At 52.2% G+C, this 21,040-nt stretch overlaps 1 protein-coding gene across 1 annotated transcript in view; it reads right to left on the bottom strand.

Moving 5' to 3' along the window:
• Positions 1-19,571, bottom strand: part of PSD2 (pleckstrin and Sec7 domain containing 2) — an 80,603-nt gene extending 61,032 nt beyond the window's left edge. Inside the window, exon 1 of the mRNA XM_058034569.1 lies at positions 19,468-19,571. The gene's annotated coding sequence lies outside the window, so the exon portion shown is untranslated. The remainder of the gene's footprint in view (positions 1-19,467) is intronic.
• Positions 19,572-21,040: the final 1,469 nt, after the last annotated feature.

The raw sequence follows: 21,040 nt of genomic DNA, 5'->3' as shown, positions 1-21,040 counted from the left end.
AAAATTAAAATATAAAAGCATAATCAATATTTATCAGTCTGTTGTGCTGTTCAGCTCTGAAGGCAAGGAACAAAATCCAATTTCTGCTCAGCTGGTCCTAGGAAATGACATTTTGCAGCATGAGAAAATGAGGTTCTAGTTTCTAAGAATATATCCACTGGTGGGTTCCAAATAACTGTGTTATCAATCATCCTGCTCCTGGGAATGAGCGTACCAACAGCTGGATTGAGGGAGAAACCTCCTCTCCTCCCCTTGGCAGGGTGGTGAGCCTGTGCCTGTCATTGATTGGGCATTCCCAACAGCAACAAGGCACAGAGATTCCTCCTGGTACATCTCTGTCAGGTGCCTCCAATATGTCATAATATTTCCCTCCAATTAAGAAAACTCCCAAACTACAGCGATTCTGTGTGTGCTGCTGAACTGTCTGGATTTTTTGCCACCTGTGACACGAGTTCCCTGAGGGAGAGGGAGCATCCTGAGGCAAGGACACCTTCCCTGCACAGCAGCATCAGGGGAGCCACCAACAAGGCCCCCAACAAGCCAAAGCACCCCCTGTGAGCCTGCCAGGCAGCAGGGAATTGCAGGCATGCCAGTAAAGTGCCAACACCTGCATCATACAGACCATGGGAATGCTCCAGCTAGGCTGAAAGCACACCTGGAAAAAAGATGTGGTCCTGAGAGGGTTGATGTTCATGTAGACCCATGGATCCACCAAACCCGAGCTCCAAGGCTGGCAGCTCCACACACTCTGAGGGGAGAAGACAGGACCACCTACCCTGCAGCCCCCCAGGCTTTATTGACTTTCCTCACCATTTAAAAAGTGCCTTAACTGCAGCTTAATGTCTTTGCTTTTGAAGTGCTGAATCCCCATTACAAAGAGTTTTCCAGCCATGCCCTGCTCTTGATGCTTGCTGAGGCACACAAGGACACTTCTGGGTGCTGCTCAGCCTTCTCAGTTTTTATTCTGAAACCATTGCTGGCGTTCTTTCGTACCCAGGAATGAGCATGCCTCCATGTCCTCACACAGCTGTTTTTCTCAGGAAATCCCTTGGCTTCCCCAGCTGGGATTCACTCATTTTCAGTACAAGCCACTTTGCTGGAAGCCATAATTAGGAGAAATCAGTGTGAGGGCCTGGCTGCATGCAGGTGGTGCAGGCAGGGGGCTGGGGAGGGGGATAACAGCCCCTCTGCAGAATCAGGTCCAGTCCTTGAGAGCCTTTGTCTGCATTTCTCTTACACCTGAGATCAGTTCTTTATCCTGGGTAGTGTCTGTCCTTGGAGGTAAGGTTGGAAAGCCCACACCTGGAATTTCTGCATCCAGCTGGGCTCCCACAGGTGTAGCAGAAGGCAGAGAGCTGCACCAAACACCTCACCCTGAGACAAACTGCCCAACAGCAAACTGTCCATCAACAAAGAGTGTGTTAAAGCTCTACACTACAAAAATATAGGAATTTTATGACTCCCTCCCCATTAACAGGCTAACCTATATTCAAATAGGAGAATTAATGCTAGAATGAGTAACCAGGTGAAACAACTCCAGTGCCAGGAGCTGCACCTCAATACTGTGTCTGGGGCCACCATTGGCTCTTCCTACACAGAAGAGCCCAGGGCCTTCAAGAATGTTCCCCTGGGAGCTTTTCTTTTCCCCCAGGCTGTGATCAGTTCACCTTGTAACCTCCTCCTGGATAAAAACTCTAGTTTTTATCTTGTTTAGGGCTCCATAGGGGTCTGGTTTTCCACGCCACAGTTCATCCTCTGAGCTCCTCAATAACGTTCTGGCTGCTGGGCCAGGAGGCAGAGCTGAGTACCAGCCTGGCCAGCACAGCCACCAGAGCCCTCTGGAAGTCCCAAGGACACTGTGCACTCATCTCCTGTGCAGGGATTAGTCACCTCCCTTGCCCACACTAAAGAAATCTCCATGTGCCATGGAGGATTTTGATTCCCTGCCCAGTGTAGGCATTTCTGCCTGGGAAATCCCAGCCTGGAATATGGGAGTCATCATTCCTGGCATTTCAGGTTTTGGCAGAAGGTAAGATTGATGGTGCTGGATGAGCACTCTGCTCACTCTCCATCTTCTTTCATGGGAGCTTTCAAATGAGTCACTGTCCTCCAAACCAGCATCCTTCCTCTGCCCACGAGGGTTTCTGAGTGTATGAATTTGCACTTGTCTTCCTGAGAGCCCACTGCTGACACAAAATCAGCTCCCCAAGCAGACCTGACCACTCAGAGCATCTGACTTGTCCTAATTTCAGTAACACTTAGTGTACAAAAACTGTATCCTCAGCAGCTGATGAGGGTGAGCAGGTCCTTGGAGGTCCCACAGGGAGTCTGGTGACTACAAGGGCTCTGCAGCATCTCTTCCATCTTTCATTGTACCCCAGTGCTAGGAGTCTCCCCCTCTTTGCCATCCATCATGTCACCTAAACAAATGCCATCCTATTTTGTTGGCTTAACTTCACAGAATCACAGATGGACTGCGTTGGGAAGGACTTTAAGGGAAGGACCATTCAGTTCCACTCCCTGCCATGGGACAGCTTCCATAACCCAGGTTGCTCTGAGTCCAACCTGGCCTTGGGCACTTCCAGGGATGGGGCAGCCACAGCTTCTCTGGGCACTCCCTTCCCCAACACCCAGCTACTGACATACATGAAACCATTCGAGGGAGTTTTTCTAGCCCTAGACATGTAAAACATTTCAGTTTACCAGCTGCCATTTAATGTGCTACCTGGTTACTGCTGGAGCCAGCATCTTTGCATCCCCACAGAAGAATATGGACCCATCAGGCTGCTCTTCTCCAGAGCTATGAAGCTTTGACTGGACACCTTTTTTATTTTTCAGTATCAGAGCAGATCTTTACCAGCTTCATCTAAAAGCAACATGCAGCATTTATTTTCTCCCTGACATACATGCATATAAACACACACACATGCACACTCCCTAATAGTCCTTAATGCCCCAAACATAATTTTCATTGACTGCTCTTCCAGATTAGCCTTCCAGGTCTCTGCATTATGTAACAGTTAATTCATTGCTTTTGTTACCAAATCCCTTCTTTGCCTGTTTGGTGTTATTATTTCTGATTTCATCTTCCTTAACAATGATAGATTCTTAGCTAAGAATATCTTCAATGGCTGCAGAGCTGTGTGCATGCTGTGGAGGAGACAGCATCTATCAAAGTTTTCTTAAGCAACCCTCATTTAGAACACACATTATTTTTTCTCGTTTTTTCCTCCAATCGTTTCTTGTTTGTAATTGTTCCCAACTTAGGAAAATTGACCACTTTCAAGTGCCTTGCATACATATTATCAATTTAGGATCACATTCTGCTCAGAACAAATGCAATTAGAGCATTTAAGCAACCATTAATTCTGAGTTCAGTAATCAATTCACCTTTATCTGTCCAACTGAGGCCTGATCCAGAATCACACCAAATCCACTGAAATACTTTGGTAACAGAAAATTATCATCTGTCATTTTTGGAAACTGTGGGGCTGTGCATTGGCAGCAGCACGAGTCCTTCAGCATCTACCCCTGAGGCTGAAAAGCTGTTCTGGGAACATGGATTTTCTTTCACTTTGTTATGAAGCTGTTTAGGGAAGCTGTTTGTCCATCCCCTTATTCGATCCAGCGCTCTGCAGGGATCCATCTGATCCAGCCCAGCCTGAGTGCAAGAGCAGCCCTTGGTGGGATGCTGGGATCAGTTCTGCTCCAGCTCTGGGGTCCCAGCACAGGAAGGATGTGGAGGTGTTGGAGCAAGCCCAGAGGAGGCACCAAGATGATCAAGGGGATGGAGCAGCTCTGCAGTGAGGAAAGGCTGAGAGGGTTGGGTTTGTTCAGCCTGGAGAAGAGAAGGTTTTAGGGTGACCTCATTGTGGCCTCTCCAAGAGAGCTGCAGAGGGATTTTAGAGGGTGTGAGGACTGATTTTGCTGGTGTGAGCAGGTTCTGGAGCACTCATGTGAAGGGGCAGAGAGAAAAGGAAGGAAAATTTGCTGTTACCTGAGACAATCCAAGACAGAGAAAGTGAGGATGCTTCAGCTGTGGGAACAGAGGCCCTGGATCTTCCAGGACAAGGACTGCTCAGCCTGTAGGGTGAGGCACAGTGAGCAAGGGCAGCAGAAAACTCAGGCCAAGCTACTGGGGAGCACTGACTGACTGGAGGTGCTGCCCATCTACCCTCACCTTTAAGGCTCATTGTCTGTCTGAGTCCAACCTAGAGGTCAGGCCCTCTGATTTTTGAAAGACTTGGGATATGGAAAGAAGGATTAGAAAGTTGTATACCTGATTTCAATTATAATCATAGAAACACAGGATGATTTGGGCTAATAGGGACCTTAAAGTTTTTCTTGTTCCACTCCCTTCCACTAGACCAGACTGCTTAGAGCCCTGTCCAACCTGGCCTTGAACTCTTCCAGGGATGGAGTGTCAACAACTTCTCTATTGTCTATAAAATAATTTTTAACAATTGCTGATAAACAGACATTTTCAGATGATGGAAAAGGGAATTCAAATGATCTGATGTTCCCTTTAAGCTCAGCAGTCAGATCCCGGCTGGGAGAAATGTGGGACAGAAACACAGGTGCCCTGGGGCTCCCACACCTGGGCTGCAGGGGGACAATTAGCAGTGATGAGGTTTTACATAAGCAGAATCCCAGCACCTTCTTTGCTCTGAGTGCTCCTGAGCTGCCAGAATGGGTTCAATAAGAGGGACATTTTGGGATGTTGATGGAGAGATGACACAGATGCCAATGAGCTACCATTAGCTCTGTGTGCCCTTAGGATGTTGCAGCATTTAGTCTTGTGGAAATGGCCACTGGAACTGGGACAGGAGCAGGAAGGGTGAGGCTGGAGCTGCTACAGACACCCAGCAGCACTAATGGCACTGCAAGGGGCAAAGGGCAAATTATTCAGTGGCTGGGCTGGGAGAACAAACCAAAACTATTTCAGATAAAGCAATTAGTTACAGCCCAGTGTTTCACCTCTTTGAGCTGGGGGTCAGGGCAAGATAGTGATCTTCTGTGAGTAGGGAGATGAAAAACACTTTGACAATTTAGGAAAAAATCAATTTCAGCAAACTATCAGAAGACAATTTACAATGAAGAACTACAACTTCTATGACATGATTTTTTTTCCCCTATATGGAACTCCAGCAGGAACCTGTGAACTTGTTGAGCCAACAAAATATATTTCATTTGCAAAAAAAACGTAAATGTTTTTTTTATTCATTTCACTTCCAGATATTTTTCTTCTATTCTAGCTGAGCTGAATTTCTCTGAGACACCACCAAGGGAGAGTTCACTACATGGGGACTGGGAAGGAAGCTGGAGTAGGTCTGGAAAGGCTGCATGGGCACATCTGCTGTTGCATCACTGATGGCATCGAGGGCATCACCAAGCCTCCTTCCTCCATCCTTCCAGCCATTTACAGCTAATCTCACCAGGGCTTGAGTTTCTCCAGCCTCTGGATCACGGGACAGGTTCCCATGGAGCTGGTGCCCCTGGGGCTGCTGCTCACCAAGGCACAGAGGATGGGACTGTGTTTGCAGAGTTTATCCCTCCTCAGCCACAGGCCAGGAGGGACTGAGATGCAGTTAAGTAGTTCCCCAGCCTGCACTACTTTTTAGCTCAATTTCCATTTCCTAAACCACTGCTGACGTCTGTCTAAATAATCATTATCTCCACAACCACGCTGAGTTTTAGCTTTGCTGAGCATCTCACAGCAGATTTGGAGCTTTGCAAAGGATGCTGAGCTTAAGAAGCTGCTGCTCTGTGTGTCTGTCCCATCTCACTGGCTGTTTTTGCCAATGCACACACAAACACACAAACCCTACGTGCATGTGTGCTCCCTTTCATGTGAGCTGCCTAAGTGGGTACTTGCTGTCAGATCTTCCAAGCCACAGCACATTTTTAATCAGTCAGATAATTCAATCATTCATTTCAGACCTGCTCTGCACAGCTGTCATTTGCAAGCATCAAAGCTTCTCTCTCAAAAAAACCACACAGGCTGGGGGCTCATTCAGGCATTGCTGTTTCAAAATGCTGAGGGGGGGTAGGGGGAGTGCAAAGCAAAAGAACCAACAGGATGGATTAAATGAACTTATTAGAAATACTTCTGAAGCTACCACCCAGCCATCCTCAGCAGACAACAATGGCATGGCACAAGGGCAGCTCAGGCATCTGCAGGATTTGTAAGGTATTTGCAAATCTCACTCTCACACTGCAGAGTGGGGAGGATGGAGGCGGGGGGTGTCACATGGAGCTTCCTGCCTGAGATGCTCAAAGCCACCGAATGGGATTTGGATGTCTGGTTCTCATTAAAATTAATGGAAATTGGGTGCCCAGACCTACAGGCAGCTTTCAAAAGCTGAGTCCCCATTTATAATTAATGTTCCCAACAGAATTACTAAATATTTATACAATAGTTCACATTATATGCAAAGTGGGAAAGGTGCCTCTTGGAAGATCAGGGACCCAGAGAAGGAGGATCTGATGGGATGTCAGGCTTAATCCACGTTGTCTCTTGTTTAAAGCTCTTCTACTTGCAAATCTCCAGCAGCTCCCATTGGATGAGCACCTGGGTGGTAGCTCAGCAACTATGAAGTTCTCAGGCTACAATGCAGCAAATTAAAATGGCAGATTAACAGCTTTCCTGGGTTCTTTTTCTCTCCCTCCCCACAGCCCTGACTTCCTTCATCAACTCACATCATCATCTCTGCAAATCCCAATTTCCAGTATGAAAACTGCTCAGTGATGTTGTAAGGGAGCAGTGGAGCTCAAGCCATGAGCACTGCCCTGCTCAGAGGTGATGTAGGTGGGAGAAGCCAAGGAAAAGTGACACTGATGTGGCCCCAGGGATTAGCAGAGCCATGGCTGGATCTGCTCCACTGCATTTGCTCTGGAGGGATGGAGTAATTCAGGGTACAAAGCTGGGGCTTGGGCCCTGAGGGTGTTTGGGGGAGCTGTGCTCTGGGGTAAAAGCTTGGCACTCCTGCAGGAAAAGTTCAAAGGAAACAAGTCCTGTCCTGGTTTGTCTGTCCCTGGAGGAAACCCTTCTTCAGCTGGACCTTCTCTAAGTCTGCTCCAGCTGATGCACTGAGAAGGTGTCCATGGGAGCTTGGGCTCCACGCACCCAGCAGCCTCAGGTCCCCACTCAGAAGAGATCCTGGGCTGGGCTCAAGACAAACACTTAGGGTAGGCTTGATGATTACAGTGATTTACAGTGCCCTAATCAAGGAGATTCAACTCCTCCAACCTTTGAAAATCAGCCTTTTCACTTTATTCTTCCTTACTTTTCTATTCTTCTCACCTAAAGCCAACAGATGGAGAAGCTCTGCTGACTCAGGGAATATGGAGACAGCTCCAGTCTGCTCCCCTCTTGGACATCTCTGGGTTTGTCAAGCCCTGACAAATGTACTGAGAGCTCACATCTGTGGGTCTCCAGCTTCTAGGGTGTGAGCTGTAGCTCCAGCTTCACTGAAAGGACACAGAGCTCAGCCAAAGGACAAGTCATGTGCTCTGTGTCTGAGGAAAAGCACCCTCTGCTACAAAGGGTTTACTCCCACCCTTTAGCTTCTGCTCAGCTGGCTCTCCTCTGCTACACTGGGGATATCAGTAGCTCATGTTGCCTTTCCACATGACCTTGGATGTCCTACACAGGTCTTTCCCTGCTTCTCCTGGCCCTCCTGACCATATCTCACAGCACAACATGGGCTATGTTTGGTCTAGAGGCTGGTCTAGCACAGCTACACAAAGCTGTCTCATGGAATCACAGAACATGCTGAATTGGAAAGGACCCACAAAGATCATCCAGTCCAGCTCCTGGCTCTGCACAGATACCCCAACAATCCCCCCTGTGCCTGGGAGCATTGTCCAAACACTCCTGGAGCTCTGGCAGCCTTGGGGCTGTGGCCATTCCCTGGGCAGCTGTTCAGTGCCTGATCTTCTCTCAGGGAAGAACCTTTTCCTGATATCCACCCTGACCCTCCCAACACAGCCCCAGCCATTCCCCTGGGTCCTGTCACTGTCCTTGGTGCTGTCCCTCTGCTTCCCCTCATGAGGAAATTGCAGGCTGCCCTGAGGTTTCCCCTCAGCCTCTTCTGCTCCAGGCTGAAGAAGCCAAATGCCCTCAGCAGTCACCCAGTGAACATGAAGTGAATATGAGCTGCAGCCACATCCCCTGAACCCCACAGCCCATGGGGCAGGGCAAAGGGAGGCAAGGCACATTCCTCAGTGAAACCATGGCCAGTCTGCATGGTATGGCACATTCACTGCTCCATGGTTTGCTCCATAGTGAAACAGCCAGCTTGGCAAGACAAAAGTAAATGCAAATTCAAGGCTTAGAGCTGTTGTCCCCAGATAAGATGCCAGAAGGGCATCAAGGACACATAAAGAGCAAAACAGCCTCATTTTCCCAGTGAATACCTGTCTGCTTATTTTTTAATTAAACAACAGCTGGGTGTAGACTTGTGAGACAGCAGAGGGATCCCAGGACAGAGGAGATTAGGTGATCTACACATGTGAGGATGTAAACCCTTCCTAGCATGGAGAGCGTGGCAGCTGAGCCTGGCAGAACCTGCTCCCTCACTGAACCCTTCACAGCAACAAGCTTCTGCAAAGGTTCCCTCATTTTTTGAGCATTTGAACCCAGAAGCAATTACATACTCTGAATCACAGCCAATACCCCATCCTGTCAAACAGACAGGGGTCATGGGCAGGCGTTTTAGGAGCAGGTTGGAGAAACCTCTGCTGGTAGCGGCCTACAAAAGAAATGGTCCCATCTTCAGGCATGAACATGGACTAGGCCACCTCTGAAAGTTCCTGCAGATCTGTCACTTGTTGATAGATGTGTAGGTAAAAGTCTGAAGGTCTGTATTTTCTAATCACACAGCCTCAGGAAGAGATTTCCCCATCCAGAGATCCCTCAGGCCTTGGCCATGGAGGGAGGGCTGAGAACACTGGCAGAGCCTTGGCCTTGCTCCCAAGGAGCCAAGCCTGCATCCCTGGGGCATGACAGGGAAAAGACTGGGACTAAGGGCTTGAACTGCTCAGCCCAGTAATGCCTCAGACCCCAAACCAGTGATCCAACTACCATCCTGAGCCACAGACAGGAATCACAGAATTACAGAGGGGTTTATGTTGGAGGGACCTTAAAAATCAGCCAGTCCAACCCCTGCCATGGCAGGGACCCTTCCACTGTCCCAGCTTGCTCCAAGCCCCATCCAGCCTGGCCTGGGACACTTCCAGGGATCCAGGGGCAGCCACAGCTGTGTCAGGGCCTCACCACCCTCACAGGAAACAATTTCTTCCCAATAACCCATCCAACACTGATCTCTGGCAGTGGAAGCCATTCCCTGTGTCCTGTCCCTCCATCCCTTGTCCCAAGTCCCTCTCCAGCTCTCCTGGAGCCCCTTTAGGCCTCCCTGGAGCCTTCTCCTCTCCAGATGAGCACCCCCAGCTCTCCCAGCCTGGCTCCAGAGGGGCTCCTGCCCTGGGCCCCCCATGCTGGGAACAGAGCTGTGCTCCCAGGGAGAGCTGTGCAGGCTGCTGCTCTGCCAGACTGCCCTAGATTGGAGTGGGTAAGCTCCTTTCTGAAGGAAGATAATTGCTCTATTTTAAACTAAGTGGTTCAAGGAGAAAAACACAGGTAAGAGGGCCCGATGCTGTGAGCCTGGGGTGGGAAACAAGAGAGTGCAGGGCAGAGCAGCTGCACAGCTGCTTTGCTGGATGGTGAAAGTGATGCATGAAAAGCACCAGTCAGGCTGTCACTGTGTCCCCAGCTCAGCCAAACTGGTGCTGCTGGAGAGAGCAGAGACCAAGCTGGGAGAAGTTGTTGCCCCTACTTGGATTTCTGAGCTGCGAGGCTGAGCACCCTTAAAATCCAGAAGGGAAAAGTCCCAGATGGAACAAAGATCCTCTGTCTCTTCTCACCTGTCCCTTCTCCACCTGCAGGTTCAGGTTTTGTGGCCATAAAGGAGATTCCCAGAACACTCTGGCTCAGCCCTGTAGGCCAGGTCTGAGAGCTGGCTTTGAGCTGATTCCTCAGGTTTAGCTTTTATATTTTTCAGATTCTGTTTTGTTTTATTGTGTAAGTCTGGGCTTCATATCAGGGGATGGTGAGCTCTCTTAACAGAGCAGGGAGACAAAACAATTCCTGCTCTAGCTGGGGACCAAGGACAAATGATCTAAATCTCAGGCCCAAGAGCACAAACAATGTGGGCTGAAGAAAGAAAACAAGAAGGATGGGACTGCATGGACAAAAGCTGTAATTGGACAATTAACTCCAATATGCAAATGGAGCAGAACTGATAAAAGTGTGAGACCCCAGGACCTGTTGCCCAATTTTTGTGGCTGTTTTGGGTTGTGCTGCCCAAGGTGGATCCATTGAGGCCTCTTAATAAATCCCTACTTTATTCTTAAGCTCTGTCCAGTCTCTGTTCTAGGTCAGCCTTCACAAGGCATCAGAGCATCCCGGCCACACAGAGGGACAGCCCCACCACGGGGACAGCCCCACAAAGGGGACAGCCCCACCATGGGGACAGCCCCACCATGGGGACAGCCCTACCATGGTGACAGCTCCTACAATGGGGACAGCTCCACCACGGGGACAGCCCCACCATGAGGACAGCCCCACAATGGGCACAGCCCCACCATGGGGACAGTCCTACCATGGGGACAGCCACCACATTGGGGACAGCTCCACCATGGGGACAGCTCCACCATGGGGACAGCTCCACAATGGAGACAGCTCCACTATGGAGACAACCACCATCATGAGGACGGCCCCCACTATGGGGACAGCCCCCACCATGGGGACAGCCCTACCATGAGGACAGCCCCACCATGGGGACAGCTCCCACCATGGAGACAGCCACCACATTGGGGACAGCCACCACCATGGGGACAGCTCCACCATGGGGACAGCCACCATCATGGGGACAGCTCCACTATGGAGACAGCCACCATCATGAGGACGGCCCCCACAATGGGGACAGCCCCACCATGGGGACAGCCCCACCATGGGGACAGCCCCACAATGGGGACAGCCCCACCATAGGGACAGCCCCACAATGGGGACAGCTCCCACAATGGGGACAGCTCCACCATGGGGACAGCCCCACCATGGGGACAGCTCCCACAATGGGGACAGCTCCCACCATGGGGACAGCCCCACTATGAGGACAGCTCCTACAATGGGGACAGCTCCCACCATGGGGACAGCTCCACCACAGGGACAGCTCCACAATGGGGACAGCTCCCCTGGAAGCTGCTCCAGGGAAAGCAGTGGCTGCTTTGGCAAACCATGTCCCAGAGCAAAGGCCAACAAACGGGAGCAGACAACAACAGAGCCATTAATAAGGGCAAGCCTGGCGTGTCCCTGGACCCCCTCTCCACTGTGATCAGAGGTTTCAGCAGGCAAGCACAGAAGAGGCCTCTTCAGCAGAGTTTTGTCTTTGCTGCTTAAAATTCCATGGCTCCCCTTTCCAAGTGGGCAGGAAAGAAACAGTTTTTGTACGTTCCCAGCCCGCCCCCCTGGTCCCCATTTGTATGGAGGAAGCTCTGGCTGGACCCTGGCAGGCTCTGGGCTGCATGGGAAGGGCACCAAGAGGCTTGAAGGATGTGTCAGCTGACTCCTAGGGCCCTGGTTGGGACAGTCCTGTCTGAAGGTCACTTGGAGGGAGGTCAGAGAGACACACTTGATGCTCAGCAGCATTTTTTGCACCAGGATCAGCCTGGGAACAGCCCCCAGCTTCCCCCTGGTGGGGATCCTTGCTGCTCCTCCCCTCCTCTTGCACAGGGCAGAGCCATGCTGCTGGCAGGCCTGCTGCTCATCCATCCACACACGAAGAAATGTGCACTGGGTGAGCACAGCCATGGCTTGCCTTCAGGCAGCTTCTCAAGACAATGACGTCAAACCCATTTTGGGGGGACCCTGTGACCTGGAAACAGCAGTGGAAGCACTCAGCTGGCTCCTCATACAGGACCTGAATATTATTTGTGCAAAATGTTGCTTTCAAGCCAAGGCTGGCTGCCCTGCCTCGTCTGAGAGCCATTTGCTGTCATGTCTGGTCAGAGTTAAGGTTACTGAGAACATTCATGACACATTTTCTCTCACAGACAGCCAAGGCCCCTCTTCTGCACAACGAGAACCCAGAAGAAGCAGAAGGATGCAATAAATGGCCTGCAAAGCTTTGTTCCCCTTAAAATAGTTTTGCAGCTGAGAATGCACAGCTGTAACTGAGCAGGAGTTTCTGGAGAAGAGAGAAACCCTCAGGCCTTGCCTGGGTGACCTCCCATCCTGCCTGTGGCTCCCTGCAGCCACTGCTTCCAGCTGCCAGCCTCAGAGGAGGAGAGCCAGAATTGAGGAATCACAGAAGGGTTTGGGTTGGAATGGACCTTTAAGTTCATCTTCTTCTACCCCATTCCATGGGCAGGGACACCTTCCACTATCCCAGGGTGCTCCAAGCTCCATCCAACCTGGCCTTGGGCACTGCCAGGGATGGGGCAGCCACAGATTCTCTGGGCACCCTGTGCCAGGGCCTCAGCACCCTCACAGGGAAGAATTCCTTCCTGATATCTAATTTAAACCTGCTCTGTCAGTTTGAAGCCTCTTCCCTGTCCTGTCACTGCAGGCCCTTGCCCAAGGTCCCTCTCCAGTTCTCACTGCAGGTACTGAGAGGCCACAGCAAGGTCACACTGGAGCCTTCCCTTTTCCAGGCTGAACAAACCCAGTTCTCTCAGCCTCTCCTCACACAGGAGGTGTTTCTCTCCTATGAGACACAAGGGACTCTCTGCTGTCAAGCCACCCCTTCCCTCCCTGTGTCCTGCAGCCCCTCTCACAGCAGCTCATCCTGTGAGCCTCACCCTGGCCACACTCAGCCCTTTGTCTCTCAGGATGGGCTCAGAGCTCTCCAAAGCCAACCAAGCGGGTCCATCCCCTCATTAACTCCCAGGGCCTGTCTCCCTTGATTAGATTGTGCTGACTCTGCCTGCACATCACACTTGCTGCTCTAGATGCAGGGACACTGGGGCATTCCCAGCTGGGACACAGACAAAAGGAGGAGATAGCAGAGCCTTGGTTACCACCAGAGCAATTCAGGACAAATAATTAGAGGCTTTCATGGCTAATTGGATCTGTACTGTCAATCCAGGACAGGAGATGCCTTAACCCACACTGCCTGCCTGAGATTGCTAAGCAGGCCAGAAATAAACTGCAGCCCTGGTCCAAAGCTCATCAGCCTCCAGCTCCCACCCTGTGTGCTCCCTGCCAGCCCTGCTACAGCCCAGCATGTCCAACAGGGCTCTCCAGCTCCTCTGCCCTTTTCCACAGCCCCCAGCCATGCCAGGACACCTGGAGCCCACCTGGGCCAGCTGAGAGGCCTCTGACACACTGAGCTCAGTGTCTCATGGCTGGCTTGAACAAGAAGCTGCAGTTTTTGAACTGAAGTCAAGGGTGAGTGAAGAAGAGGTTGGGAAGAGGCAGAGGCAGAGATCAGGGCTACTGGCAGCCCAGGGTGTTTCCCAAGAAAGGCTTATGAGCTGCCAGTTCCCAGACCCAAACCTGCCTGTTTGCAGCTACAGCACAAAGCTCCATTGCCATTTCCCTGAGAGTGAGCTCAGTCCTTTCCTTCTCTGCCCAAACCTCCATTCCAGATCCTGGTGCTTGAAGACAAGACATACAAACAAGAACAAATACCTTCCCATGACCTTCCCATGACTTCCCAAATACCTTCCCATTACAAACAAGAACAAAGATCCTTCCCCCTGAGCACCTGATGATCTTCAGGGAGCCTGGGTGCCTGAGCTCATCTGTGCAAGGGAACACAGCAGAGAGAAATGGCTTGTGCTGCTTGGGACCACAACCTGCCCAGCCTCTGCCTCTGCCAGGGGAAAGCCTGGCACGGGACACGCAGGAAGGCAAAGTCACAAAAAGGACAGGGCCAGGCAAAAATAGAATAACCTACTTGAAAGTAGGACAACATCCCCAAAGAGCAGGACATCTGGTCACTGCAGCAGGAGCAGCACATGCAGAGCAGGCAGCTTGGCCACGCACATCTCACCTGATGGAGACAGCCCAGATGTGTGGTGTGCCCAGGCAAACAGCTGGAATGTGCAGTCCCAACCAAAGCAGAGCAGCTCTCAGAGTCTCTGAGATGACTTCTAGACTTGCTGCTGCTGTCAATCTGTCTGTCTGTGCTGCCCAGAGCAGTGTCCCACCCCCAGGAGCCTGTGGGATGTTGAAGATTGCAGGCAAGGTGTTTTCCATTACCATCTGTATGGCAGATGACCTTTGTCAAGTGGGCAGTTTGCCTTATCTCTCTCTCTGAGTGACCACATTCACACCTCCCTTGGGAGGGGACATTGCTGATAACAGCTATTGAATATCCCTGCATGGCTGATAAGAACTATAACATCCCATTGGGAGAGGTGAGCCCAGAGGGAGGAGCCAAGCATTCCTACCCAGATATAATCCAGAGGTTTTGAGACACCAGCACGGCTTTCTCCACGGGATTCCCAGAGGAACAGCAGCTGCCTCTCCTTCCCCTGGATCTCCAGAGGAAGAATCCATCCTTCTCTACAGATCCCCCTGCTCCAACAGAACCCCCCCTGACACTGCAGGAGGGCTGCAGCCACATTGCCAATGGGACTGCCACCAACACCCTGACCCACAGGTGTCAGGTTGGGTTCTGACTCTGTCAGTGTTGTTCTAGTGTACTGCATTGTTTTATTTCATCCTTTAATTTTTTTTCCTTTCTTTTCCCTATTAAAGAACTGTTATTTCCTGCTCCCATATTTTTGCCTGAGAGCCCCTTAATTTAAAATTTATAGCAATTCAGAGGGGTGGGGAGGGTTTACATTCTCCATTTCAGGGGAGGCTCCTGCCTTCCTTAGCAGACTCCTGTCTTTCCAAACCGAGACAGACATGTGCCCAAACCAACACCTGATCCCTTCGATCCCATTTGCTAAACACAGAGTTCTGCAAGAAATCATCACCAAAAAGACAAAACAGAAGGGGATTCCCCATGTGCCAGACCACTGACATGCCAAACATGTTTAGGGCTCCCTGCTCCAAGGCCATCCCTGCCCTGGCTCCAGCTGCTCTCCCTGGCCCCAGTGCCTTCCCCAGCCAGGCTGACAGCCCCAGCAGAGCCCAGCTCAGAAAGGACAAGGTTAAGGAGTGATTAAATTCATCACTGAGCTTGTATTGGCACCTTCACAAGCTCCACAGCCTCAGGCTGTACAGCTAGGCCAGGCAGGATGGGTGTTTTGGAAGGAAACAAGAAAGTGAATGCTGCAGATAGGGGGCTCATCAGAGGAGCCCAGTGCTCCTTGCAGAGAGGAGTTAACACCACTGCAGCTCCTGGGCCAGTTTCCTACCCAGCCTTGGCAGGACAGGCAGTTTTCTTGGCTTAGGACCCTGTGCTGGAACGGAAACTCAGAGATCAGGTCTCAGGACAGCATTCAAAGCCCTGCTCCTTGTTCCTGCTCTCAAAGGGGGCAGTAGGAAACCATCCAGGTCCCTTTCCAGAAAGCTTCAAGCCTCTCCCCTGCAGAGGAAGGTCTCCCTGCCAGGTGTGTAAACTCAGACTTGCCAAAAGCAGCCTTGAGTGAGGCAGCCTTGAGGTGAGGAGTGACCCCAGCATCCCCCTCAGCTCAGGTAAATGTTTCTGGACCAACTGAGGGCTGAGCCAACCCTGAGACAAGCCAGAGAGATTTTGCCAGTACCCCCATGTCAGACCTTTTTAAATCTGTCCTCCACAATGTCAGATCCCTATAAATCTGTCCCCCACCATGGCCTTTTGGAGTTGAGGAGCTCAGCCCCTCGCTCTGAGCTGGGGAATCTGCACACCAGCCTGGAACAGAGCTGAAAGTTCCTCTGGTCTTTGCTAGGGCTGCTGCAGTGGCTTTCAGAGAGGAAAAGGCTTTTGGGGCAGGAGGAGGGATCAGCAGAGCAGGAGAAGCAGGAGGATGTTCTGCCCTGCCCTGTGCTGGGGCAGTGCCACAGCCCTTGCCCAGGAGCAGCAGTGTGGGACAGGCAGGGCTGGATGGAGCCCAGGGTGACAGAAAACACAGGAGAGACCAAAACCTCCAGCCCAGGGCTGCCTGGGTCCCATTTTGGGGTCAGGGTTGATGCCCTTGGGCTCCCAGCAGTGGAGCTCAGTTTCCAGCAGCAGGGTGCAGGCACAGCTGGCTCTGAGCTCTCTGCAGGGGCACAGCCTGGCTGTTCACAGCCACTCACCACCTCAGCAGCCCAGGAAACAGCCCTGAACCTCCCTCACACTTAACCAGTGACCCTTTTCCTGCCACACTGCTGCCAGCTGCTGCCAGGAGGAACAAACCAAAAGTGCTCACCGTGGGACAATGATTTTTTAACTCAAATTGTCTTTCATCCCTTGAAAAGACATTTCAACTGAGGAATCACCTCAAACCCACAGAGAAGAACTTAATTCTGATGTGACCAACATTTTCCTTTCATTAAAACAGACATTTCAGAAAAGCAACCTCATTGATCGAGCATTATAATTCCCAGGCTGCCCTCTATCTCCCCCAAGGTACATCTGCAAAGGTGGCAGCAGATGAGCTCCACCCTGATCCAAACCACCCACAGTAGGCTTGAGGCTGAGGACACCCCATGGCACCAGAAGGCTGCTCCTCGCAGCAAGAGCTCCCCATCCCACAGACACGGCAGCCCATGCCTGCAAACCTGCCCAGCCTCTGCTCATTTTACTGCCTACAAAAGCCTGACACCTTCCCTAATTGCTGTCCCTCAGAGCAAGATGGCCTGCAAGGCAGCTCCAGTGGGGCTGTGCACATCACAGCTTTCTGTTTCTGCTTCTCAGCCTTCCCTCCACCCCAGCAAACACACATCTGAACCAGGGAATGGGCACAACGGGGATGCTGCTCCCTCCTCTGGCTCACGTCTTACACACCCCTGGTTGAAGGGTGTTTCTGAGAGCTGAGCCTCTCCCTCACACAGAAAAAAGCTGGAGACACACTGGACAAGGCAGCAGCTGGCCAGGAACCTGAATGCAGGAAAATCCTTGCAGCAAACTCTCTGTCAGGCCTCAAATCCTTCCAAAACCCCTTCCCTGAGCAGCCTGAGAGGAATTGCAGCTTTGAGATAGCGCGAGGCCACTTGAGCACAAACTTAATCCTGCAGGGCTCCATCCTGGGGGCTCTCAGGGCAGAGCAGCCTCCTTCAGCTCGCTCCTGTCACCTCTCCCAGCAGCGCCTGTGAGAGGATGGCGCTCCCTGGGGTGGACACAGAGGGCCTTGAGCAGCCTGTCCTGCACCCTGCTGCTGCTCCAGGGGATGGCATGGGCCGAGGAGCACCCCCATCCCTCCTGCACGGGGGTAACACTGCCCAGGGGCATCCCCATCCCTCCTGCATGGTGCATTCTAAAAACTCACCACTCACCATTTTCTTTTTCTTTTTTTTTCTTTTTTTTTTTTTTTTTAATGGCAACTGGAACCAATGTAACTCACTGAAAACTTCCATTTACACTTTTACTTTTCCAGAAAGAAATACTCTTTGCAAGTGCATTGCACTAAAAATGTCAATTTTTAGTCTATTTTAGACGAAAAATGTCAATTTTAGACTAAAAATGTCAGTTTAGGGATGGGTCCCTGGACAGCACTTTCTACCTGGCTCTGTGGGGAGGACTTGGGATGCAGGAGCACCCCATCCCATCCCATCCCATCCCATCCCATCCCATCCCATCCCATCCCATCCCATCCCATCCCATCCCATCCCATCCCATCCCATCCCATCCCATCCCATCCCATCCCTTCTGCATGGGCTGAGCATCCCCATCCCTTCTGCATGGGGGTAACACATTCCCAGGAGTACCCCATCACTCTAGCACAGGCTGAGCACCCCATCCCTCCTGCATGGTACACTCTAAAAACTCACTATTTTATTTTATTTTATTTTATTTTATTTTATTTTATTTTATTTTATTTTATTTTATTTTATTTTATTTTATTTTATTTTATTTTATTTTATTTTATTTTATTTTATTTTATTTTTATTTTATTTATTTTTTAGGGGTAACTGGAACCAATGTAGTTCACACCAACTGAAATATTCCACTTACATTTCTACTTTTCCAGAAAGAAATACTGTTTGCAAGTGATTTGCACTAAAAATGTCAATTTAGGGATGGGTCCCTGGACAGCATTTTCCACCTGGCTCTGCGGGGAGGATTTGAGACGCAGGAGCACCCCCATCCCTCCTGCATGGGGATAACACATTCCCAGGAGAACCCCATCACTCCAGCACAGGCTGAGCACCCCATCCCTCCTGCATGGTGCACTCTAAAACTCACCTTTTTTTTTTTTTTTTTTTTAAATTTCTTTTTTATGGTTAACTGGAACCAATGTAGTCCACATCAACTGAAAACTCCCATTTACATTTTTATTTTCCCAGAAAGAAATACTCTTTGCAAGTAACTTGTACTAAAAATGTCAATTTAGGGACGGGTCCCTGGACAGCATTTTCCACCTGGCTCTGCGGGGAGGATTAGGGATGCAGGAGGACCCCATCCCTCCTGCTGGGTGGTGACACAGCTCAGGGGGCATCCCCATCCCTCTAAGGACAGCACAGCCCCGGGAGCAGTCCCTTGTCTCCGTCCCCGGGGGCACCTCCATCGCTCCTGGACAGAGAATAACACAGCCCGGGGGGCGCCCAGAACCCTGTGGCACCTGGGGGACACAGCCCGGGACACCCCCATCCCTCCAACACGGGGATAACAAAGCCCAGGGACACCCCCATCCCTCCAGCAATGGTGTAACACAATTCCGGGGACACCCCATCCCTCCAGCACGAGGGATAACACAGCCCGGGACACCCCCATGCCTCCGGCAGCGGGATAATACAATTTCAGGGACACCCCCGTCCCTCCAACACGGTGATAGAAACAGCCCGGGGACACCCCCATCCCTCCAACATGGGGATAACACAATTCCGGGGGCACCCCTATCCCTCCGGCAGCGGGATAACACAATTCCGGGGGCACCCCCATCCCTCCAACATGGGGATAACACAATTCCGGGGGCACCCCTATCCCTCCGGCAGCGGGATAACACAACCTGGGGACATCCCCATGCCTCGACCACGGTGATAACACAGCCCGGGGCACCCCCATCCCTCCAGAGATAACACAACCCAGGGGCGCCTCTATGCCGCCGGCATGAGGATAACGCAGCTTGGAGGCGCCTCAATCCCTCCCGCACGGGGATAACACAACACCAGGGGCATCCCCACCCCTCGGGCATCAGGGATAGCACAGCCCGGCTATCTCTCCATCACTGGTGTGCCATAACCCCGGCAGCACCTCCATCCATCCATCCATCGCCCGGCACGGAAACCGGGAGCTGAACCGCCCTCCCGACCCCGCCGCTCCCGCCGAGGCGGAGATGCTGCTCCGGCCGGGAGGGAAACGCTCACTCACACAATCACTCACCCCGTACCTGCTCGCCGTGCCCGGCTCCCCGGGCGGGTGCGGGGACGCGGTCCCCGGGACACGGCCATGGCGGGAGAGCGGCACCGAACCGGGAGCGGCACCGGCACCGGCACTGGGCCCGCCGCTGCAGCGCCCGCCGCGACCGCGGGGCGGCGACAGAGAGCGCGGCCGGGACCGGGCTGCCCCCTGGCGGCCCGACCGCGAACGGACAGGGCCCTGCCGGGGAGGGAGAACCGCGCTGAGGGCTGGGAACAGGGGGAGAACCGCGCTGAGGGCTGGGAACAGGGGGAGAACCGCGCTGAGGGCTGGGAACAGGGGGAGAACCGCGCTGAGGGCTGGGAACAGGAGGAGAACCGCGCTGAGGGCTGGGAACAGGGGGAGAACCGCGCTGAGGGCTGGGAACAGGGGGAGAACCGGGCTGAGGGCTGGGAACAGGGGGAGAACCGCGCTGAGGGCTGGGAACAGGGGGAGAACCGCGCTGCTGTGGGGTGAGAACAGGAGAGAGAACCTCGCTGCTGTGGGCTGGGAACAGGGGGAGAACCCCACTTCTGTGGGGTAAGGAGAGAGAACCCCACTTCTGTGGGACGGGAACAGGGGGAGAACCCCACTTGTGTGGGGTGAGAGCAGGATGGAGAACCCCGCTTGTGTGGGGTGAGAACAGGAAAGAGAGCCCCGCTTGTGTGGGGTGAGAACAGGGGGAGAATTCTGCTTGTGTGGGGTGAGAGCAGAGGGAGAACCCTGCTTGTGTGGGGTGAGAACAGGAAAGAGAGCCCCGCTTGTGTGGGGTGAGAACAGGGGGAGAACCCCGCTTGTGTGGGGTGAGAGCAGGATGGAGAACCCCGCTTGTGTGGGGTGAGAACAGGAGAGAGAACCCCGCTTGTGTGGGCTGGGAACAGGAGAGAGAATCCCGCTTGTGTGGGGTGAGAGCAGGGGGAGAACCCCGCTTGTGTGGGCAGAGAAATACTCGCTCAGCCTCTTTTGTCTCCTCTCTTCTGATAGGGCAAGGAACTCATGAGAGGCCTGAAAGCCAGGGAGAAAAACAGTCAGAGTTGATATAGGAGACAAATTTCAGGATATTTCCTCAGTGCAAGTTAAGTGGAAAACTGTGCCAGATCCTGGATGGGGCAATGGTGTGTCCCTGTCTGACACATGCTGTGATTTTGCAGAGTAGCTGCCCCTCAATACCACAGTAGGCATTTCTCCAGCTCTGTGCAATTCCTTTTAATGTTTCTCACAGTAACTCACACAAGCTAAACTCCCGAAGTGCTTTTGGGGCAGTCTGAGCACCTTGAGGGCCCTGTTGGTGGTGGGAGAAGACAGGATGGGGCAGTCTGAGCATCTTGTGGAAGTCTGAGTGCTGGAAGAAGGCAGGAGGGGTGGTGGGTGGGAGTTTTGCGGGTCACTGGTGCAGGGAGGGGCTCTGGGGAGCTCTGAGATGGGCTGGAGAGCAGGGCTGGGGTACCAGGCTGAGGTGACCCAGGACAGTGCTCAAGCTGCTGAGCCTCAGTCGCTTCCCAGGGTGGGAGGAGAAGGAGGGGCGTGTGCAGGGAGCCGCGTTCATTCCCTGCAGGCAGCAGCTG

The sequence above is a fragment of the Melospiza georgiana genome, chromosome 15 (assembly GCF_028018845.1).
Source record: "Melospiza georgiana isolate bMelGeo1 chromosome 15, bMelGeo1.pri, whole genome shotgun sequence".
Classification (NCBI taxonomy): Eukaryota; Metazoa; Chordata; class Aves; order Passeriformes; family Passerellidae; genus Melospiza; species Melospiza georgiana.
Note: the sequence above shows the minus strand (reverse complement) of the source record. Positions and strands in the feature narration are given on the sequence as shown.